Source organism: Scyliorhinus torazame, chromosome 18, assembly GCF_047496885.1.
Source record: "Scyliorhinus torazame isolate Kashiwa2021f chromosome 18, sScyTor2.1, whole genome shotgun sequence".
Taxonomy (NCBI): Eukaryota; Metazoa; Chordata; class Chondrichthyes; order Carcharhiniformes; family Scyliorhinidae; genus Scyliorhinus; species Scyliorhinus torazame.
In genome coordinates this window covers 130,768,598-130,793,463 of record NC_092724.1, presented here as the reverse complement: position 1 = coordinate 130,793,463, position 24,866 = coordinate 130,768,598, and the positions used below count along the sequence as shown (strand labels likewise).

The window sequence follows — 24,866 nt, the reverse complement described above, 5'->3', positions numbered from 1 at the left end:
TGTTAAAGGCAGGAGGGGAGTTAATTTTAAAAAAATCTTGATTTCTTCTTTCCTTACCATATCAATATACAGGAAGATCTTTTTAATTTTTGATTTTCCCCTTTGTAAGTGGCACATTCCTCTTTGTAAGCATTTTCCCCAACATTCCTATTTGGAGTGACCTGATCCTCTATTAATAATGCCACAGCAAATTAGAGGTAGGGGTTGGTTTATTTTACACAAACACGAAATGCAGGAATGATTTTCACAATGTCCACCCCTTCCTACATTCGTGGAATATAAGAGGGATAAGGGAACGAAAGTGGTACAGTACAAAGACCATGATAAAAATAAGAGTAATGGTTTCATGTGCGTCCAGAGTCCAGAATCAAGAGTATAATGGTATATTCCTTCAGAGGTTAGCAGACTGAAACTGTTGCAGGTGTGGTATTATCACAAATGTTAGAACTACAAGGGTTAATGAAATGTCTCGAGTAGCCACGAGAGGGAGCTACAGTTACAAGTATATAAGGCATTGATGCTAAGCCTTGTGGGAGAGTGTGTGCAGGAGTTAGCTGGAGAGAGTCAGAAGGACAGATAGTGTGAGTAAGAACAGATCATAGTTAATATCAGTTTAAAGATTAGTTGTAAATGAGTGTAGTTTAAATGTTAATAATCAACTGTGTATTCTTTAGGAGTACGTGTCGAATCCAAATTAGTAGTGTTAATAAATTCATAGCTTTGTTCAAGTTCAAGCTATTTTGTGGGCTTTGTGAGCATTACGCCAACCGTCCTGAATTTAGCAACACAATGAACACCACAGCAGGGTGATCCATCTTTCTAGAAGCACGGACTTCCCCGGCACACAGAGATGAATGAGGCTTATCGGCACAGATACCAGAGTTCCAATGTTCCAGTAATGTTGAGTGTAGGTGAGGATCAGGCAATTTACCAGCACAGAGCTCTTTCTGCTACAAACCTCCCACTTCGTTTCCTGGGCACTGGACGCATGTATTTTTCCAGGTCTGGAATCTCAAGGGATTTGACAGAGGACTCATGGTCTCTATTGTCCTTGCAGACATACCATCTCCATGGTATGTCTGCCTTAGAAATATAAAGGGTGATGGTGCATTCCTTTGGAATTAGATTTCTTGCAGTCACAGGGGGCATTGGTAATCTCGCGCATGCGCGGAACCGCCGGCGTGATTCTGCGCATGCGCAGACCGACCGTCGTATTTTGGCGCATGCGCGGGGGGTCTTCTTCTCCGCGCCGGCCATGGCAGAGCCCTACAGGGGTCCGGCACGGAAGGAAGACGTGCCCCCATGGAACAGGCCCGCCAGAAGATCGGTGGGCCCTGATCGCGGGCCCAGGCCACCGTGGCCCCCCCCCCCCCCCCGCCCCGGGGTCGGATCACCACCACCACCACCCTCCCCCGAGGACCGCCCACACCGACTTACCTGCCAGGTCCCGCCATGTGGGCCCATGCGTAACCCACGCTGGCGGGACTGGCCAAAAGTGGACGGCCGCTCAGCCTATCGGGGCCGGGAGAATCGACGGGGGGAGCGATCATGTCCACTGCAGTTTTAAAACATTGTTGTTTGGTTTACTAAGCACCAGGTAATACAACATAATGAAGGAAAATTATTTAGGGTGACCAGAAAAAAAGAATGCCAGAGTTAAAATTTCCATGGTTTGATACATTATAACCTCCTTTGACTTGTGCACAAATATAGCACCTCATAAACGTTGAACCTAATGGGCTTTGTTATTGTGATTAAGCTCATCCTTAATAGTTGCTTTGATGACGATGTGACAGTGCAGATAGACTAAACTAGTTGAAAATGCGATAAGTATAAGAGGATAAATAAGACTCTTGGGATTTTCATAATGTCCGGACTGATATTTACTGATCTATTTGAAAAGAAAGACACTAAAGGCAGACAAAGTTGGATTCCTCTACACCTTAATCCGACAAAGGTAAATCTCAAATACAGCAAAGTTGCCAATCATAGGTACTGATACAGCACTGAACCATGTTGGGGAATTTCAGGAGCTGTGCAGCCACCTGGTAATCCCAACTTCATTCAGTGAACCGTGCTGGACAATAAAGAAGACTACCGACTCCAGGCAGCCTTTAATGAGGAAACCCTGACTGCAGCTAATTATATTGCTTCAGATCTGCATCATCAAAGTGTCCATTTCCACAGGTACAGATGAAGCCTTCTATCTATACAAGGAATTACAGCTGAATATTATGATGAATAATATTCTTGCCCATGTTTTTATTCAAAGATAACTGATTGCTTTCTTAGAACTTCCTTAAGCAGAAAAAGACATTTAATATTCTGATATAATTCTTGCCTGTCAACGCGGTTTTAACTGAAATATAGTGCGCTGTGTTTTACTTCATTAAGTCTGACGTTCTTTAAATTGCACAATTTATAAAAATACTGCAAAAACAAAACTTAGCCATTATCTGAAACACTATGGAAACAGCACATTTGATAATGCACACACAAAGGACTGCAAAATAGGTAATGAACAAACTGATTTAAAATATGCCATAATTCATACTGCAGTACAAGGTTACTGCCCGCTTTTGTTCAATATTGTTCAAGAAGGCTTTGCTTAAGGAAAATATGATCGAAATCACTTTGCTTCCACATGATCAATTATGCAACCAGAAGTGATCTGCTGGGAAGGTTAATTATCTTCAGATTAGCAGGACGTACCTCCTATTGCTTCTCAGTATTAATTTCCCATTGGTATGCAAGCTTCCTGGTGGTCATGTGGCACAGTGTGGGCATCCCTGCCTTTGAGCCAGAGGTTCTGGCTTCAGGTTCCACTCCAGGACTTGACGACCGAGGAAGGTGAGTACATAATGTGGGCAAACAGCTTGAGGATCGATTTGTAAATCCTTCTTGCGCAGGCCAATTGCAGGAGATGAGAGTAAGACAGGTTCCCGGTCAATGGAAAGAAAGTTGGAACCTCGACCATAACTGTCCATAGCTCCAAGCTGCAACATGCATGTAAGAACCTTGATTGGTTCAGCTGGATGGACAGACGTGTGGATCAGATTGTTACCAACCACATGGAGTTCAATCCCCATTCTGGCTGGAGAGGACTGGGGTCCTACCTCCATACCCTAGCCATGGTGGAGTTCATGGCACTGTGGGTCGAACTGCTTTTGGGCAGAGGACTCAAGAAAAAGAAGCAACCTTCAATAACTAAATCAATTGAATATACATTTTAAATGTTAAATTGTGGTTGCTGACCCTGTCAAGAGTAACTTCCTCATCACTACCATCCTTGCACATGTCCCCACCTTTATTTCTCTCTCTCTCGCTCTGCCTCTAACTTCACCTTCCCATACAGGGAGGTGGAATCTAGTTGAGGAGCTGTGGGTCTCGCTTGGGCAGTGCAGTAGCACAGTGGTTAGCACTGTTGCTTCACAGCGCCAGGGATCCCGGTTTGATTCCTGGCTTGGGTCACTGTCTGTGCGGAGTCTGCATGTTCTCCCCGTGTCTGCATGGGTTTCTTCTGGGTGCTCCAGTTTCTTCCCACAAGTCCTGAAAGATGTGCTTGCCAGGTAAATTGGACATTCTGGATTCTCCCTCAGTGTACCCGAACAGGCGCCGGAGTGTGATGACCAGGGGATTTTCACAGCAACGTTATTGCTGTGTTAATGTAAGCCTACTTGTGACACTAATAAAGGTTATTAATATTGTTGTTGGCTGCAGAGCTGGCAAGAGACCCATGCTGCCCCTTTTCAGGAAGACCCACCAAACCACAAGCCAATCATGCATTTTCCTTGAATCAAGACCCCGGGGGTGGAAGTCTCGCCAACCGAGAGCTGCTTCCCAGAGGCTGAAGCTCTTGTGCTCAGCTGCGTGACAGACAGGACTCAAGTCCTGATGTGTTGGGTGTTCTGGATCACAAAAAGGTCGCCAACACTGGTGTCATGATATTCAGGTAAACATCATGGTACAAACATACGTACATACTGATGGACAGATCAACGGACCAATCAACACACATACAACACCACAGCCAATCACAGGCAAGAGCATACACACTACAAAACAGGGAACACAACACTTCCCGGGGATTCCAGCAGGAGACAGCTCAGGGCACAGAGCTCACAGCAAGCCACTCAGACATCCACCATGTGCTGAGTGCCACTCCAATATAGTATTTAGGAATAGGTCCACAGATTCTAGGGATATGATCGAACCTCAGTAACCAGTTTACCACTGTAAATAAATGTTAGTAATAAAACTGAGTTGTACCATTCGCAACCGTGTTGGTTCGTCTGTGTAGCAGAGTACCCAACACATCATTTTTATTTTTTTATATTGTAACTTTATTTCCAAAATATAACAGTGGCTGGATTATTTTTCACTGATTTGCTCTGGTATGCTCCTGATGATGTCAGAATCACCAGGATCAATGATCACCAATGTGCACACTCTGTAGTATTTACCACAAGCTGTACCCAGTTCAATGTTGTTGCCGCTGTAGTGATACACACCAGTTTTTGCAAACATATCATAGTACTCAATCTCAGATTTCCTCAAGGCTGGACAGTTGTTAGCAAGAATAACCAGCTTGGCTTTGCCTTGACGAATCATTTTCAAAGTCTGTAGCCCAGCACATATTTGCCACTTTTCATAACCAGCTGGAGCCTGGAGTTGATGGACTCAAATGACTTTTTCATCTTCTTGGCTGCAACCATCTTGCCTGCCGCTGTGGCCGCCCCTGCTGCCTTAGCCTGAGGAACGCGGTGAATGGGGAGCCCGGGGGGTGTGAGGGATGTCACGGAGCGGCGGCGGGCCCAACACATCAACTGGAAGTGGTGCAACTCTATTTTATTATAAGGTTAACTATATTAACATTCTTGAACTGTGGGTAAATGCAATACCAGCTTTAACTGTTGACCTTTGCCTAGTCCTAACCAGGTGATGCACTCAGCACATGGTGAATGTCTGTGTTGCAGGCTGTGAGCTCTGTGCTCGAAGCTGGCTGCTACTAGAATGAGCGGGAACTCTCCTGTCCCCTGTCTTTATAGTGCATGTGCTCTCACTGGTGATTGGCTGCGGTGTTGTGTATGCTGATTGGTCCCACTGCATGTCCATCAGTGTGTGTGTGTCTGCACCATAATATACTGGTGTATATTATGACAAGTCCCAGGATCGCAGAGTGATTCAGACCACAGGTGCTTTCCCGATGTCCAGCCCCTCGATTGAGCGCTCAGTACCTTGGATCAAGAGAGCCTCCCCAGATGTGACAACCTGACCATATGGTTTTAGTTATCGTGCATGGGAGGCATGATGGCACAGTGGTTAGCACTGCTGCCTCACTGTGCCAGGGACCCGGGTTCAATGCTGGCCTTGGGTGACTGTGTGGAGTTTGGACGTCCTCCCAGTGTCTGCGTGGGTTTCCTCTGGGTGCTCTGGTTTCCTCCCACAGTCTAAAGAAGTGTGGTTGGGTGGATTGGCCATGCTAAATTACCCCTTAATGTCCATTGGTGTGCAGGTTAGGTTATGGGATTACAGGGATAGGGCGAGGTGGACACTCGTAAATGGCCATTCGAGGGTCGGTGCAGATTCAAATGGTTGAATGGCCTCCTTCTGCACTGTAGAGATAATGTAGCGATTCTATGATAGTGACAGGCCCAACTGAACCTGGGTTAATATCAGAAGTGGTGTGCTGATGCCATTCAATGGTCATTAATTAGCAACTTCAGGGCCTTAATTTGCAGTGGGTCTTCCAGCCCATAACTTAATTCCGCGGATGTGGGCAGGTCCGTCACCATCCTATCTCATTAAATTCCCTTCTCACCTCTAAGCTCACTACCAGAGAGAACAGAAGATTCTGCCCATATATTGAGATATTTTGTTTTTAACAAACATTTAATCAAGGCATTTATGGTTTTATAACAACAAAAGATACAAATACAAATGTAAACATAATTCAGTGGGTAACACACCCCTCCATCTCACAGTGTTCCTGCCTAAGCTAGACAAAAATAGCCGAACTCCCCCTACCCTCCCCCCATATTGAATCTGCTAACACTTTAATTTTCCCCGAAGAAGTCGATAAACGGCTGCCACCTCCGAATGAACCCTAACATTGATCCTCTCAGGGCGCACATAATCTTCTCAAGCCTGAGAGACACAGCCATGTCGCTCACCCATACCCTGATTTCGGGGGCTTCGAATCCCTCCATGCTGGTAAGATCCGTCTTCGGACTGCCAAGGAGGCAAAGGCCAAAACGTCAGCCTCTCTCGCCCCCTGGACGCCTGGGTCTTCTGACACTCCAAAAATCGCCATCTCTGGACTCGCCGCCACCCTCGTTTTTTTGTACCGTGGACATGACAGTCGCAAAGCCCTGCAGAATCCCCTGAGCTTCGGACAGGCCCAAAAGAAACCTTGATTGGATTTGCGCAACCTTCCATGATCAGATTATCATGGATTATCACAGAATTTACATCGCAGAAGGAGGCCATTTGGCCCATCGAGTCTGCAGCGACCCTATCCCCGTAACCCAGTAACCCAACCTGACCTTTTTGGACACTAGGGGCAATTGATCATGGACAATCCACCTAACCTGCACATCTTTGGTCAGTAGGTGGAAACCAAAGCACCCGGAGGTAACCCATGCAGACACGAGGAGAACGTGCAGACTCCACGCAGACAGTGACCCAAGCAGAGAATTGAACCTGGGAACCTGAATTTGTGAAGCAACCATGTTAACGACTGTGCTACCGTGCCGCCCAAACTTGGCCACACAGAGGAGGAGTTACCGAGATCTGTTCCACCAGACCTGTTGCATTTTCGAGTAAATGTGACATTGATGGAAAGTTTGAAATAGGTTGCCTGCCCAATTTATTCTTAAAATTTCCACATGTAAATTTCAGCAAGTAAAAAGTTAGAATGCGACTGGAACACACCCTGTAGCCAACAGGGTTGGCCACTTCCCGACTTAAAATGGAGATCCGCACAGAATGCAGGGAAATTCAGCCAAGCCGTGAAAAACTAGCAGGTGCAAAGTTTCCTGTGTATTAGAACTTGCCGAAACCCAGACAGCACTGAAACTCGCAACTATCCGCATATTAATGAGCGATCCCCGGGAACAATTGAAACATTTTAGGTGAATAAGGCCAAGCCAGACTTCTCGGTTCCAGCGGGAGCCAAGACAAAGGAAAGCCAACGGACACTCAGGAACCGCCCAGCGTTCAGGGAACAGCTCCAGTATTGGAGAAATCGATCTAAGTGATCGGAACCTAGTCCAATCACTTGGAACCAGATACGGGGTCCTCCCCGAATGGCATGAAGCCCCTGGGGACTATAAAGTAGAGCCCCCAAGTTCAATTCCTCCTTCTTGGCACGTTCACTCAGCAGCGCGAAACAACCCTTGACAATGACCTGCCTAGCTTCCGCATCAACCAAGTAAGTCTCCCGTCAACGCACACTACGAGATAGGCGCTCCTAGCTACCAGACAATACCAGATTTGAATCCTGCAGACTCAGAATTGAACGAAAGGCCATTTGTTCCCCTGACCTGGTGGTCCAGTCCCAAAGCTAAGTATAGGCCTTTTAGTGTTAGAGATAGTCTAGTAAGTAGAGTTTTATGCATGAGTAGTGATTGACTGTGTATAATAAATGTGTTTTGATTTGAATCTTTCTAATTGGTGTGTCGAGTTATTGATCAGTACTTGAACTTGAACCTCGTGGTGGTATCATAAAGATACCTAGCGACTCTAGAACAAAGGTTATAGAAACAGAGCAAATTAAGTAAAGACACAACGGGCAACAAATTATGAGCCAACCAAAGTTAGCAACATTTATTGGCGACTCCGCCGGGACCCGACTTAGAAGTGGCCTAACCACTCTGGGAGAACCCAAAATTTGAATTGAGAATCCAATTGGGAACAGAAAAACCACACGTGTTCAAGCAGTTCTGATCAATCCTCATAATTCAGAAGCGCGTTACTGCATGCGTAACGAACAGGGCTATTCGGTAAAACTGATAGATTTTTTGTTGCGAGAAACAGTCGGGAGTTTGCATTCCAGAAAATAGCGAACGCCGTACCCGTCTTTACAGCACCGCCTTAGTACCCCTCGTTCCAAATTTTAAAAGAAAGCATTCAGAAAGGAAAAATGTCAATGAAGGCAATGGAACGCCTGATGAACCCCCAGGAATTCGAGGTCGCAGCGACCAGCAGCAGAGTAGGACAGTGTACCGTTTGGGAAGAAGAGATCAGGAAATATCTCAAAGGGAAAGGATGGCCCCTTTGGAGTGAATTCTGTGATAATGAGGAAACAGGTCCCGGGAGTAAAGGACATACTTGGTGGGAGAACCTGTCAGAGATCCATAAGAAAAGCTTGGGAAACGCTCGCAAGCCGATGGCAATCGTGTCCTGTCTGGCACAATTGCGAGGCACAGAGGAGGTCGTTCGGACTCTCTGCAAAGAGGTAGAAGAGAGGCATCGAATGAGCAAGGTCGATGTTAGTGAGATCGAGAGAGAGAATATAGATTTAAGAAGGAAGTTTGCAGCAAAGGACGAAGAGGTGGATGATGCCAAGTGAGCACACCAGTCTTGTCTAGCGCATCTGAGCAGCTTCCAAACTCAGTACCTTAAGGCCTATCAGGACACGCAACGTGCAGTCCTGGTAAGAGAAGAGACAGAGAAACAGGCAGAGGCATTGCAAAGGCAGTGCAGCAATCTAAAAGCAGCGTTAAGAGCACTCCATGCTGCCACCACGGAGCACGGACAAAGCTCAGTGGATCATTCAAAATGCAGGAAGCAGATTGCGGAACTACAGTCTGCTTTCAGTACAAAATGGGTTTCAGAGCACCTTTGGATCCCAATTAGATGAGGACGAAGGCCCTGATTGGCAAGAATTAAACGAAACCGGTCATAGGTATGTTCAGGGAACATGTGCGGAAGGAAAGCCCCAAAAGAGAAAAGCACCCCAACTCCGAACAGAGCAGATAGATCAGGCACCCATGAATCCAGTCACTACACACCGCACAGTCACATTGGAAGGAGACGCGGAATTCCTTTACACCATCCCCTTAACCGTAACCCAATTACGGGACGCGTGCAAAAAGATCACACCATTCCTTCCCACCTCAGACCCCCACCACTTGTTTGCTAGAGTGAAGCAGCAGGCGACCATGTATGGCCTGGATGAGCGTGAGCACGTGAAGCTCACAGTTTTAAGCTTAGACCCTTCAGCTGTAGCAGCCCTTCCCGACCCACAGAATGTAGGAGGAGGCACCCTTGCAGAGATGCACACGGCGATCCTAGACGCGATCGGCTTTAACAGAGGTGACCCAGTAGAAGGCCTAAATAAGTGCAGGCAGAAGAAGACAGAACACCCCACAGCATTTGCTGGACGTCAGTGGATTCATTTTACAGCCGTTTTTGGAAACTTAGACCGCGCCCATTTGTCCCCAGACAACATGGCCAAATGGACCCGCACCCTTATCTCCCATGCCACAGAGGCAGGAGAAAAACCCTGTACGAATTATGACCCCTCGGAAGAAGCGCACAACGAAAAATGGGTTTTAAATAGGTTGTCCCGCACCTGGGAGCAATGTGTCCACAACAAACCCGCAATTAGAAAACCCGAAGCACAGCAGGCAGAGGCAGATATCCAAGCAGTTAAAGCACACCAGAACCCCGCATGGGTGAATGAAGGCAGGAACCGCCCCACACAGAAACCACAGGAGTGTTACAACTGTGGACAATTAGGTCACTTTGCACGAGAGTGCAATGCCCCACGAAAGCCACAGAGAGCCCAGCAGGCAGGCACTCTGAATAATAACAGGACAAAGCCCATACATAGTGTGAGCGCCCGTTCAGACCAGACAGACATGAACGGAACAGACTGACGGTGTTCGGGCTTCCCCACCTGGGTCTGTGACACCCTTTGGGATAGGTCCGGCCGACCAGTCGTTGCAGCGAAAATACGGAGACAGCCCATCGAATTTCTCTGGGACACAGGAGGGTCCCGCGCCACAATTAATTCCTCCACCATGTTCCAAAAAGACATGTGGCCCACTACAGCCACAATCACCCTCAGTGGCTTCACAGGCCACTCACAACAGGGACACATCACAGCCCCTGTACCCATTCAAATTGGCAATATTACAACAAGTCACCCCATAGTTTTGATCGATCTGGACCACACAGCAGAACACATTTTGGGCATTGATTTCATGAACTCCCACAACCTTTCATTTGACCCAGTAAATCAATGTGTCTGGTAAATGACAAAGTCAGCAAGAGCCCCTGCAACGCTCACAGTAGGTGAGTATGCAAACAAGATTAGCGCAGTCGGCGATTTTTGGTTTGACCCGACCACGATTAGTGCAGACAAACAGGTTAGGGCAGTTCTACAGAAAAACAGGACCGCATTTGCAAGTCATAAACATGACTGCGGCAGAATGGCTGGTTCGGTTCAAATAATAGGACCTGACCCGAGACCCCAGAAGCAATACGGATTTCCCCAAGAGGCAGAGGGAGAAATCTCAAAGGTCATTGACAGCTTATTAGAACAAGGCGTACTGAGATCGGTAGCCTCTACTAATAATGCCCCGATTTGGCCTGTGAGAAAGCCCGATGGATCATGGCGACTGACCATCGATTACCGGGAACTCAACAAAGATACCCCCGCAGCAGCCCCCTTGGTAGTCCCGAGACCATGCTCAAACAGGGACTCAACTCACGATATTTTACAGTTTTGGACATCAGTAACGGATTCTGGTCCATTCCATTGGCAAAAGCGTGCCAGTACAAATTTGCCTTCACTTTTAAAGGTCAGCAGTACACGTGGACATGCCTGCCGCAAGGATTCCACAACTCCTCCTCCATTTTCCACCGACAGCTGGCAAATGGTTTATCAAAGTTTTCTCGCTCCGAATGTCTGGTCCAGTATGTAGACGACCTAATACTGCAGACAGACACCAAGGCAGAGCACATCAAGCTTCTGTCCGAACTCCTGGAACTGCTACAGCAAATTGGATGCAAAGTGAACCCCAAGAAAGCCCATATTTTGGAAAACAAGGTGGTATATTTGGGAACGATTATCACGCATGGTAAACGCGTGAGCGAGCATAAACAAATTGACTAGATTGTCAATTTGCCCCTTCCCCAGAATGTTTCGGCCCTCTGGTCGTTTTTAGGACTGGTTGGCTACTGTCGGAACCATATTGATAGTTTCGCCACCAAAGCAGCACCCCTCTTGGAACTCCTAAAGAAAGGAGCCCCTTGGGAATGGCTTCCGCAGCACACGGATGCTGTAGATCTTTTAAAGCATGCACTCATTGCAGCCCCCGCACTACAGGTTCCAGACCCACTTTCCCCCTATGCTATAGAGATAGCTAGCACAGAGCGTACCCTTTCGGCCGTGCTCCTCCAGGAACGGCACGAACAGTTAAGACCCGTGGCATACGCCTCCAGAGTTTTAGATCCTGTGGAGCAGGGATTTTCGGCCTGTGAAAGGCACCTGCTCGCAGTTTTCTGGGCAGTTCAATACTTCTCATATATCACCGGACTAAACCCCATCACAATCCTCACGGAACACACCCCCACCCAACTTTTACGAGACGAACGACTTAAGGACGGTACAATAAGCCAGATTAGAGCAGCCAGATGGACCCTTCTTTTGCAGGGACGGGACATCACTGTTAAAAGGACCAAGACCCACACTTTCCTAGCCGACAACCTTCGGTACCCAGGCACCCCCCACGAATGTGAAATCATCTCACCGCACCACAACACAGGACCCTTTATCGCAAAAACACCCCCCAAAAAGATAGGTAGTTCACCCCAGAGATCCCCAGCACACAGACACGTGCGCACCCTTGAGAATATATGTGGATGGTTCTTCCACTGTATTAAACGGAAAGCGCATTACAGGATGCAGCATCTATGTTGAGGACGCGCATGGACGCGCCCTAGAAGAAATCTCCTTAAAACTGCCAGGACACTTAGGCGCGCAGGCGGCAGAACTAGCAGCCATTGCGTACATTATAGATCATCCAGATTCCTTCCCCAGCCCAGCAGACATATACTCGGACAGCCTCTATGTCTGTAACAGCCTCACAGAATTCCTATCCCTGTGGAAAACAAGAGGATTTGTTTCCGCGGACGGAAAACCCCTCCCTTCAGCCCCATTGCTCCGGCACATTTTGGACAAAGCACAGGACAGGATTTTTGGCATTATTAAAGTCCAAAGTCACCACTGTTCCTCCCCACCTGGAAATGTAAAAGCCGACGCACTGGCTAAAGCAGGTTCCAGACATGGACATTTTTGGAACCCCCCCCCCCCCGCCCCGGAAAGCGCCCCAGTGAATGCAGTTCAGGTCTCACAGACTAATATCGAGGCTTTAATGCAGGCCCAAAAGCAAGATAGGAATTTCAGGGAGATTTTAGAAGGAAGCTTTCCATCCCAGTACGATAGGTTTAAAAATGCACTGACCACACATGACGGTGTGGTCCTAAAAGACACCCTTTATGTGGTTCCTGAACAGGACAGGAATCAGCTCATTTGTTTGTTCCATGATAGTCATGGGCATCAGGGAATTGACCCCACTACAGCCCACCTCAGGCAGCCGAATTTAAAAGAAGATGTCACGCACTACGTGGAAAATTGCCTTATCTGTGCCCAAAACAATCCGGACAGATATGCAAAGAAAGCTCATCTTAGCCACACCCGCCCCGTTAATGGCCCCTGGACTAACCTCCAGATTGATTTTATAGTACCATTGCCCCCTAGCAGGAATGGTCACAAGTATGTCTTAGTCATTATAGACACGTTTACAAAATGGGTAGAAGCATTCCCATCTAGAACAAACATGGCAAAGACTACAGCAAAGATTTTAACCCACCACATCTTTACGAGATGGGGACTCCCCCGCAGCATTGAATCCGACCAAGGTTCCCATTTAACGGGACGTGTCATGAAGAATGTCCTCACGATATTTGGCATTGCCCAAAAATTCCACATCGCATACCATCCCCAGTCAAGTGGTATCGTGGAGCGAATGGATCAGACCCTAAAGGCAACCCTCAGGAAAATGGTCCAACAAAACAGCACCACTTGAGATTCAGTCTTCCCTTTTGCACTAATGTTTTTGCGTAACACTGTTTCGACATCCACAGGTTACACCTCACACACTTTCATGACCGGATGCCCCATGAAAGGCACAGAATTTTTATTAGGACTTGACTTGACCAACCACGAAATGACGGCCCTCACACACGAGAACGCAGTGAAGCAATTAGTTGAAAATGTAAAAACGGCTCAGCTAGCAGCCGCAGCAAAATAAGGCACCAGGAAGAAACAGAGCAAGGCCTGTTTCGACAAGACAGTGCATGCGACTGAGTTTGAAGTAGGACAGCAGGTCATACTCTCCATTTACAACCACAGCACGTTCCTGTCACCAACGTATTCGGATCCGTACTGCGTTGCGGACAAAGTAAGCCCCTCCGTCTATAAGAATAAGTACCCCAACGGGAAGACCGCGTGGTTCCATATTAACCAGCTCAAGGCATATGGCTCGCAGTCTAACCACGCACACCATGTCATGCTCGACGCAGCAGACCACGCCCCGCCCACAGCCAACGTATCTCTCCCCTCCCCCAACATTCCCACCCCATCCACGGACTCGACCTCGACTCCACCCCCGAACTCTAGACTCCGCCCCGGACGCTCACAGACAGCAGCAGCAGAGACAGCGACTGTGACACAGACAATAGCCACAGCACGCCTCCCTACTATCCCCATGCAACAGGACCCACACCCAGCGAATCTGAACACGATTCTAGTGATCCCTTCCTGGTCAAATTCCTCAACAAACCCCACCAAAGACCACCGCCCTACGATGACGCCCCCGACTCTGTCCCCACAGAATGAGACACCACTATTTGGCACCGTGACAATTCATACAGGCTCGACCGAAACGACGAGATGGACCCTAAGTCACACCATGCAGCTTTGGCAACCCTCATCCATTCACGAGTATGGCATCCAGGAGAAGATGATGACATTGAGTCTGACTCCCAGAACGAGAATCCCTTTGCGACCATGTTCGCAACTGATAACTGAGGTGTCCAGATGATGTTTTAAAAGGAACCGCTTGGGAGAAACGGTGTCCTTTCTGATGGAACCTGCAGCATGTTTGTTCGTGTTATTGTTATGTGTTGTATGTAAAATCGGAAAATTTTTCACGGCCCCACTTTGACGGCCAACGGCTGTTAATGGATCTAGTTTGTCCCAGACAATAGTTCAGAGGAACTAGTCTGTCGACAGAAAATTGTTAGAGGATCTAGTTTGTCCCAGACAATAGTTCAGAGGAACGAGTCTGTCGGCAGACAACAATCATGACTACTCTCCTAGTTCGAAGGTAATCACGAGAGGCAGCCCCCACGACGACCACATTCTTACCCGTTCTTGCCGGTTGCTCAGGCCGTGGAGAAACGGCATTGGTCTCCGCCCTGCCTGAGGATCCCCCTCTGGTCAGCTACGCTCGGGTAGAGCACATACGGCATTGACCACCGTCCTACCCGGGGATTCCATCCAAATCTTACCCGCCGTTGCCCGTACGCACCCCATTTTGGCTCAATTACGTTCAAAATTCTTTTGTTTCGTTTAGCAACCCTTAGGATTGCTTCCCTATGCTATTTACATCCTCAAACACGATGGTAAATCACACAGGCTGCGAGACGGCTCGCAGTACGGCAGTATTTTCTTAGATGTCTAGTCCAAATATTTGGGTTTTTTTTTAAATGAGGGAGTCACACATGGTGACCAATTAGAAAGGGAAATTGGCACTAAAAGACAGACATGCTAACGTACAAGATATTAAACAAGATGGTGACAGAAACTATGCTTGAACCCAGAATTCCAGAAGCTCCAGGAAAAGAGAAGAGACAAAAAGGAAGAGAAGAAAGGAAAGGAAGAGAACAATGAAGACGGCATACGTGTTTTTCATTATAATGTATATGCGGTCACGCGCGGACGCGAACCCCATGACCCCAACCCCTCCCGGCCGTCAATGATTCACTTCCCCATAGCACCCAGAGCCCAGTGACAAGTAACAGCGCACCATCATGGTGTGATAGGTTTATAACGTGGTACTCCCTTTCATATGTAATTGAATTCCTTTTAGCACTGATGATATTCTGCAGCATCGTACAGACTATCCGCATGAGAAAATGGCGAAGGAGAGCCTACCGCTCTCGCACCCCGGTATACAGGATGAGATCCCCTATTTTCGGTTTTCACCAGGCCCCTGAACCCCTTGATCTACAATAAAGGACATTCGTTCAGCGTCATTTTGTGAATAAAGAAAGATTGTACAACTCTGTGCTTGACCACCAAGCCAGAGGGAAATGTGAATGCTGCTATTATTTTTGTATTGTTAGGAAGTTAGTATGATTGGATATTTAAGTGAGTGTAGTTTATGGAAGATAGTTAGAGGTACCGTTTTTTAATGTTGTAATGCATGCCCCTGTTGTGACATAGCGCCACTTAGAATTGGCAGTTAAAAATGTTATTGCATAGTTATGGTCAGTGTAGAGGCCATGGAAGAGTGCTCGCTGGGGCAGGAAGTGAAGACAACGCAGTTATGTGATCCTTCACGCTTCGCGTTAGGAATGACAAGGAGGGTCTGTAGCCACCTGGGTTGGCCACTTCCCGACTTAAAATGGAGATCCGCAAAGAATGCAGGGAAATTCAGTCAAGCCAGGAAAAACTAGCAGGTGCAAAGTTTCCTGTGTATTAGAACTTGCAGAAACCCAGACAGCACTGAAACTAGCAACAATCTGCATATTAATGAGCGATCCCCGGGAACAATTGAAACATTTAAGGTGAATAAGGTCAAGCCAGACTCCTTGGCGCCAGTGGGAGCCAAGATAAAGGAACCGCCCAGCGATCAGGGAATGGCTCCAGTATTGGAGAAATTGATCCAAGTGATCGGAACCTAGTCCAATCACTTGGAACCAGATACGGGGTCCGCCCCGAACAGCGCGAAGCCCCTGGGGTCTGTAAAGTAGAGTCCCCAAGCTCAATTCGTCCTTCTTGGCAGGGTCACTCAGCAGCACGAAACAACCCTTGACAGTGACCTGCCTAGCTGCCGCATCAACCAAGTAAGTCTTCAGTCAACGCACGCTACGAGGTAGGCACTCCTAGCTACCAGTCCATACCAGCTTTGAATCCTGCAGACTCAGAATCGAACAAAAGGCCATTTGTTCCCCTGACCTGGTGGGCCAGTCCCAAAGCTAAGTATAGGCCTTTTAGTGTTAGAGATAGTCTAGTAAGTAGAGTTTTATGCATGAGTAGTGATTAACTGTGTATAATAAATGTGTTTTGATTTGTATCTTACTAATTGGTGTGTCGAGTTATTGATCAGTACTTGAACTTGAACCTCGTGGTGGTATCATAAAGATACCTGGTGACTCTAGAACAAAGGTTATAGAAACAGAGCAAATTAAGTAAAGACACAGCAGGCAACAAATTAAGAGCCAACCAAAGTTAGCAACAACCCCCAACTCAAAGAATCTGCTCCTGCTATACAATTTATACCATCACCTCCCTCCACCCTTCCCCACCCAGACAGACTGATGTGATTCCCACCACCCACTCGATAGATGCCTGTAATTCCACACGCTGCAAAAGACTGCAACCTGTAGTTTAATCTTAAAGAGTAATCTGTACCCATGCTGAATCATTCTGTCTAACAACTGGTGTGAATAGACTGGGATACTTATCGAGTATAAATGGAATTGGATATCTGTGTTCTGTTTAGTTTGCAAAAAAGTTAACTGCATGTGGGAGCACATCACAGAGTTGTCCATTTCAAATTCTGCCTTGATGTATGATTATGGAACATCTGTCGTTTCAGATTTGAAATGTGCGAGTGCAGCAAACAGTAAGAAGATTGTCCATTATCATAACTCACTGGCCTCTCCTGAGACACTCACTCTCAGCTGTTCTCATTCTCCACTGACAGCATTAGGTAATACATTTCAAATGGTACCACACAGCACAATAACCGACAATTTATCTCCAGTAAACTAGAAGACAAGTTTCACTCTTTTCTTTTAATACTTGCATGCTGTCTCTTTCGCCTCCTGAACATTGTTCAGAGCAGCCCAATGGGAAGTTGCAGTGATGGTTATGTTGTCCCCCGATGGTCCAGACCGTCCCTTAGCATATCAGACTTTGTTCTCAACAGGTTTCTGCAGAAAGATATTGGGTTTTTTCTCCCATTATGTGGGTTAACACACCTTTTCGTTCAGCATCAATGATCATCTATTACCAGACCCTTCAAAATAATTATAATTGGCAATCCTCGCACTGAGATTTTGGCATTCCTTTTGTATTTGCTCACAATTATTATTTTCAGGATTATCTATCAGGATTAATTAAAGTGTAAATTTGTGTGCAGAAGGAAATTTTTAAAATTCTTTCACAGGTTGCGGCTGTCGCTGGCTGGGGCTGAATTTGTTGTCCATCCCTAAACGTGTGGATTTTAATTCTTTCTCTATGATTTCAGTGTCTCTTTTCTAATTTGCTCAACTCTTAGGTGCACCCACAAAATCACTTGGCTGGACGATCTTCTCCCTCCATGAGTGGGAAACAGAAATCGCGACTGTTCCGGTAGGGGGTTGGGCGGGAGTGGGGGGGGGGGGGATAGTGTCTGACCTGGGATTTTCACATGGGAGCCTCCTCAATTGTTATGGAGATGGGTCTTCCATATGGGGATGTGTGGTGGATGGCCTCTCAAAACTGAAGGACCAGTCAGAGGCCTTTCAGCTGGAGAGCTGACTGCCATGGGGCAGCACGGTAGCATAGTGGTTAGCACAGTTGCTTCACAGCTCCAGGGTCCCAGGTTCGATTCCCGGCTTGGGTCATTGTCTGTGCGGAGTCTGCACGTTCTCCCCGTGTCTGCGTGGGTTTCTTCCGGGTGCTCCGGTTTCATCCCACAGTCCAAAGATGTGCGGGTTAGGTGGATTGGCCATGCTAAATTGCCCTTAGTGTCCAAAAAGGTTAAGTGGGGTTACGGGATAAGGTGGAGGTGCTCTTTCCAAGGGCCGGTGCAGACTCGATGGGCCAAATGGCCTCCTTCAGCATTGTAAATTCAATGATTCTATGTACTGGATGGTCAGTGAGGGAGACACTGCTTCAACATGGAGGTACACTCTTTCCAGCATTTTTAAAATGTTGAAGTAAAAAAAATAGGTACAGTCAGCAGGTCACCACAGTCAGCAGCCAAAATTCAGAAAAGAAATGAAGCAGAATTCAATACCACTAGATAATTTCAGGAAATTTCATTTGAACTCACATAAATAAAATTAATTTACACGTCAGGGGGTCGTGGTTGGATACGGATCGTCATGTAATCACTGTAAACTGATCAGAATAAAGGGGAGGGCTGCATTTCAGAGAGGGGCTGTGTAAATCATTGGTGATTTGTTTAAAATTATTTTTATCTTGTGGCTGTTGGTCTTCCAGTGCAAAGCTTGGAGCAGCCAGGCTCAATAAAGAAAGGCCACTGTCCAAGACCTGTACACTGTGGAGCTGGGAATTGTGTAAAATCCCCTTGGGCTGTACGCACCAGAGAATGTCTTACCTGAAATGTAAATGCACATTCTAAATACAACCTGCGAGTGCAGTGAAGCACCTCATGTACTGCATTGAAATAAACTGGTCTTTTATGCACTTTATCTAATGTCAAATTTGTCCAGTTACGCACTGTCAGAAATGCCATGATTAATGTATGGCCGGATTCTGTCCCACCCCATCCCCGCAGCATATTTTGTGCGGTCCGTCATTGGTCAGCAGTAGGATCTTCCAGTCCCGTCACTGTCATCGGATTTTTCCATTGTTTGCACCCTCTGCCGCTGGAAAACCTGCAGTGGGGTGGGGTGAATGGGGGGAGGGGGGGGGGGCTTCGTCAGCAGAACAGGAAGATCTTTCTGGCGGGAATGGACGGAATGTTTTGGCCCATATTTTTTGTAATTTTTTTTTATCAGTTACCTGTCCAGACAAATGAAACTGTTCAAATCAAATTCAGTTCAATCCTGCAACCGTATATAGTTTCCTTTCATATGACTCTTCATCTGTGCTTTTGTTGAATCAATCTGCCACATAACTGGTGTTTAGAAATGGGGCTTACTTTCAGACAATACTCAAAATGGTGATGAATGCTTTTAATGGAATTAGCATAGCCTCCAGGGACAGGTGATCACAATGTGATTACATTTAAGATTGCCGGACAATCAGTTCCAGTTCTGACCAGGATGGAGGAACCACCTTTGGCTCAATGGTCACATTCACACCTTTACATCAGGTTTGAACCTTGCCCTAGACCATCGCAGCAGGTTGCCTGACCCCGGGATTGACATCAAGTGGGATATTTGTGCCTGGTGGGTATGGCTGCCAGTCCATAAAACCAATCCCACCGGGGAGGACTGAGCACCCTATCAGCTGGTAGAATAATGTTCAAGGCCATGAAAAAGATCTTTACATTGCAACCCATCAATCATCCTGTGACTCTTTTCATTGTTACACACTTATTCTCAAGGGAAGAATGTGAATACATAAAAAAGACACAAAGGACAACGATGAAAATGTGATCTTCAAATGTAAAACTGCATAGGGATCAATGCAAAAAAGGGAGCAATATTGAACTTGTGCCCATATGATGGGTGGAAAATAAGGGGTGTTTCCAATTGTGGGGGCTAGGAAGCTTCTTATTCCCAACAATGTTGTAAATTCAGGCATTTCCATTTTGGATTAGATGCTGTATGCTAGTAATAGGCCCAATACCTATTGGAGGATCTATTCTGGAGATTTATTTGCCTTGACGCACCTGTAAAACTATCGCATTGCAAATGGATTTTCAGCATGTCCATCATTTGAAGTAAATAGAAAGATGCCAACAGAAAATAAAACAATTGCAGGCATTGGCAATATGCAAAATGGATTAAGGTAGCAAATAAAATGGGATTGAGAAAGGAAAGCAACGTATGCAAAGTCTCAAGGAGAAAACAAAGAAGGTCTTCCAATGGCGGCACCCCTAACTCAGGGTTCAAGACCCACTTCAGGACTTGATGGCCACGGAAGGTGTGTTTATAATTTGGTCAAACAGGTATATTATCAGCCTGTAAATCCTTCCAATATGCCTGATGGCAGGTAGTAAGAGTGGGAGAGTTTCCTGCACAGCCATACTGCAGGGGCAATGGCAAACCACTGAAGCACTTCATCCAGCATAATCATGGACCAATCCAGCAGAAGGTTGCCAACGTCCTCTTAGGACATGGTATTAGGAGGAGAAGCAGAGAAAACAAGGGTGGGAAGGGGCTTGGAAGAAGGTAAGGCTTTCCTCGTTTTAACCAGCAATGCGATACAAATCTCAATTATCTCTAATGGAGGAAGGATTGAAACCAACAGCCCCGAGCCATTAATTTATAGTTCCTACCATATACCATTAAATACTCTTTACTACTTGCGTTCTGTGCTTTTCTAGGGTGCCAACTTCAAAGCGACTAAATAAATCCTCTGCTTGGATGTACCAGTGATGGTGCATGTTTCAGAGAGGTGAGTGAGATTTAGTGCTGTGAGGTGCTGACTTAGGGTGCCACGCACTTCATGGAGGCACCTTGCCCAATGGTGAATCAACAGCATTTGCAGCTTGGTGTAGTGTAGCAAACTGTGCCCTACAAAGATGTGTACTTCTTTCAAGAATTGCTAAAGAAAATGCAAATGGGAATAGAACTAATGAGAGGGACCCTTCTGTAGTTCTTTCTCCTTCTCTGAAAGGTACAATTGATCTGCCACTTCAAATAACACCTGCACATTATTTATCACAGCCATTTCAAGGGCCCTATCAGGTCTGAGGTTCTCTGTGAAAATGTAATGAGGAGGGCGGCACGGTGGCGCAGTGGTTAGCACTGCTGCCTCACGGCACCGACGACCCGGGTTCGACCCCGCCTCAGGTTACTGACCGTGTGGAGTTTGCACATTCTCCTTATGTCTGCGTGGATCTCACTCCCCACAACGCAAAGATGTGCAGGGTTCCCAAATCTCAGTTTGGGAATTGGCCACACTAAACTGCCCATTAATTGGAAAATTTAAAAAAAAGAAAACACAATGAGGCTGATTTGGGGGAATGCCGCAGGGGTGAAAAGAGGTCCACCACTTTTCCACCGGAACCGAGCAATTTCTCCCTAGGTCTTTTAGGCAAGGACATAAACAATTGCAAAAATCATGAGGAAATGTTTAAACTTGACCTGCACAATTGCCTTTCTTGTGCTTAAAATGGCCTGATTCATATTATTAGTTGGGAGCTTGTTCATCTCTGAGGAGGCGAAGACTTGATTTCACTGGGCTTCTTGGAACGATGGTTCTCCCTGCGGTGCCGTGTTGGGTGTTCTGATGCACAAATGATCCAACACGGCTGTAGATGGTACAACTCTGTTTTATTGTCCAATCAACGGTAACAACTAACTACTGGCTTGGGTACGTGCTTCACCAGCTAACCTGTGGACCCAGCCCTATCACTATCTTAGTGAGGCACTCAGCACATGATCTAGCGCAGGAGGCCTCGGAAAGCACGCAAAATGGCCGCCCTCGTCCGGGTCGCGGGCCGGGAGGAACTCGATCGCCTGGACCCGCTCCGCCTCGTGGGGCCCGTGCCTGCTGTTTCGGCCCCCTGAATTTGGGAGTACCGGCTGGTTCGCGTTCTCATGGAGGACGCAGGTCTCGATGGCAATCGCTAGGGTGAGTCGCTTTATTTTAAGGAGCTGCTGGCGTAAGGTGTCCGAGATGACCCCAAAAACTATCTGATCCCGTAACATGGAGTCGGACGTGGCCCCGTAGCCGCAGGACTGTGCGAGGATTCGGAGGTGTGTTAAGTAAGATTGGAAAGGCTCATCCTTACCCTGCAGGCGCTGCTCGAATAGGTACCTCTCGAAGCTCTCATTGACTTCCACACTGAAGTGTTCATCGAACCTCAGAAGCACCGTCTTATATTTTGTTTTGTCCTCGCCTTCCGCGAATGCCAGGGGGTTATAGATGTGGATGGCCTGTTGCCCCGCCGTGGAGAGGAGGAGGGCAATCTTCCTGGTGTCCGATGCATTCTCCCTCTCTGTGGCTTCGAGGAAGAGCTGGAAGCGCTGTTTAAACAGCTTCCAGTTTACGCCGAGATTACCAGCGATTCGGAGCTGCTGCAGCGGGCTGATGTTTTCCATGGAGCAGGATGGCGGATTTCTGAAAGGGTGCAGGTAGGTCTCACAGTCCCTGGTTTGCGTCCACTCCTGGTATCATGTCGTGTTGGGTGTTCTGATGCACAAATGATCCAACACAGTTGTAGATGGTACAACTCTGTTTTATTGTCTAATCAACGGTAACAACTAACTACTGGCTTGGGTACGAGCACATGGTGTATGTCTGAGTGGCGCGCTGTGAGCTCTGTGCTCTGAGCTATCTCCTGGTAGAATGAGCGGGAACTGTGGTGTTCCCTGTTTCATAGTGCGTGTGCTCTCACTGGTGATTGGCTGCGATGTTATGTGTGTGCTGGTTGGTCCAACTGCCTATCCATCAGTGTGTGTGTGATAGCACCCTGATATGCTGATCTGGATATCATGACAAGCGGCATCAAAGAAACTTAACTGAATGAAAGATTGCAACTTTAAGAGTGTATCTGAGTCACCCTATTCAAAGAATCTATGCAGTGAAATCCCACAATGTGCTTACGGCTCTCAAGAGTCTAATAAATACTGCTACGTTTCACAGGCAGTATTGCCCGATATACCATCTTTTACTGACTTTGTTGTCATTCACAGAGCATGCCGGGACTTGTCGTTTGTAAACACAATGATGAAAAATAGCTGCTAGCATTCAAGTAGTTACAAATGCAAATGTTCTTGCAAGGAGGAAATGATTCATTTAATTATCTACCTGCAGTGAGGGAAGAAAAACACTTACATTTTCAGGAACCTAATCAAAAACGCTTACTTCACTGTCCCCGAATGCGCCTCGGAATGATTTTTCCAAATCATTTGGGCGGTACGGTCGCACAGTGGTTAGCATTGTTGTTTCACAGTGCCAGGGTCCCAGATTCGATTCCCAGCTTGGGGCACTGTCTGTGCGGAGTCTGCACGTTCTCCCTGTGTCCGCATGGGTTTCCTCCGGGTGCTCCAGTTTCCTACCACAAGTCCCGAAAGACGTGCTTGTTAGGTGAATTGGACATTCTGAATTCTCCCTCCGTGTGCCCGAACAGGCGCCGGAATGTTGCGACCAGGGCTTTTCACAGTAACTTCATTGCAGTGTTAATGTAAGCCTATTTGTGATAATAAAGATTATTAATTATTAAATCCTTTTCATGATGCTATGCACCCCTGCTGCACTCCAGCTCTCCTTCTCATTGCCACACTCTGCAACTTTCACCTCGGTCAGGAGTGCCTTGGAATACCATAGTCTGATACTGTTAAGAAAGTACATGCCAAAACTAGACATTGGAGAAGTTAATGTAAATGAGCTATCTAATCTTTCGAATAGAAATGATATCCTAGACAATTCAGAAGTCAATTCAGAATTCAGAGCTACTTGGTAAACTAGTGGGATGGAGCATTAAAACATCTCCTCGTTCTGATGGCAAATAATCCACTGTCCAGAAAGGACCTGAGGTGAACATTTCTGGGAACCTACTATTGCCAGGGATCAAACTTAAGCATTAGTGAGGATTCTCAAGACTAACAGCAATCAGACAAGTTGCTTTTTTTTTTATAACACCAACAAATCTATCACCAGGAATTACAAAATTGTTCAGCCCAACATCATTAGCAGGTGAATTAATGGAATCTATTCTCAGGACGGAGTAAGCCAGTGAAGAATTTAAGCCAAGAATAATTTAGGACGAATCAACAAGACTGTATTTAGAAGAGGAAGGCTATGTTTGACAAAACTCCTCAATAACCTCAGGGAAGATATGAATAGATAGCTAAATACCTGATAGTATTGGTTATTTAGACTTTCAAAAAATCTGACAAAGTTTCACAAGAAAGATTTCCAATTAAACATAACGCCAACAAAATCCAGGGTAGAACAGAGGACTTGAGAACAGGAAGATTACCCATGGAAGATGCAGTACAAAATGGTGAGCTGCTGAGTGAAGTATTCCAGGAAGCAATGATTTTGGTCCAATATAAATTATGTGGTTACCAAAAACATATATGTAATTGTCAGATTTGCTGATGGCACCACAGCAGGTTAATTAAAAGTTAAAGATTTGCAGGCAATTTCAATTGCTGATGCAAATGGCCAGATGACTGAAAATGCAGTTTAATGTTGAGAAATATAAATTGCACTACACTGTTTTTTAAAAAATGCATCATAAGTATGCAATAAATGAAATTGAATCATTACAGGAAAGCTTAGAAAACAGCCTGGGTATAATAATAGATTCAATGCTTACAATGTCTAGACAATGTGGCAAAGTAATTAAAAAACAATCATTGAGCGCTAGAATATATAGCCACAAGTGAAGACTACTAACTTGCTGAAGTTATGCTAAATCTTACAAAGTACTCTTAAGACCTCAATCTATTCTGGCTAGCATGCACAAGGTTATTCATTTTTAAACAGAGGGTAATTTTAACCTTCAAAAGGCTTTGGGTTGGATGGGAGATTACAAATCTGAAACAGGAATCCAAAATGTCACAAACACATCCACTTCAGTTGTAACAGAAGTGAGACAAGTGGCAGGCAACCCATCACTCTGATGAGCTGGGTCAATCATTGAAACAATGTGAAGTTGGTTTGCTTCTATTTTAACAGGGTTTCTCATTTTAACCCATGTTGC

General features: G+C 46.3%; 1 protein-coding gene and 1 pseudogene across 5 annotated transcripts in view; both read right to left on the bottom strand.

The window, feature by feature from the left end:
- rbfox3a (RNA binding fox-1 homolog 3a) overlaps nt 1-24,866 on the bottom strand; it is a 1,900,245-nt gene that overhangs the window by 1,032,218 nt on the left and 843,161 nt on the right. The gene's annotated exons all lie outside the window — the stretch shown is intronic.
- On the bottom strand, nt 4,320-4,807 carry LOC140394850 (large ribosomal subunit protein eL30 pseudogene; annotated as a pseudogene).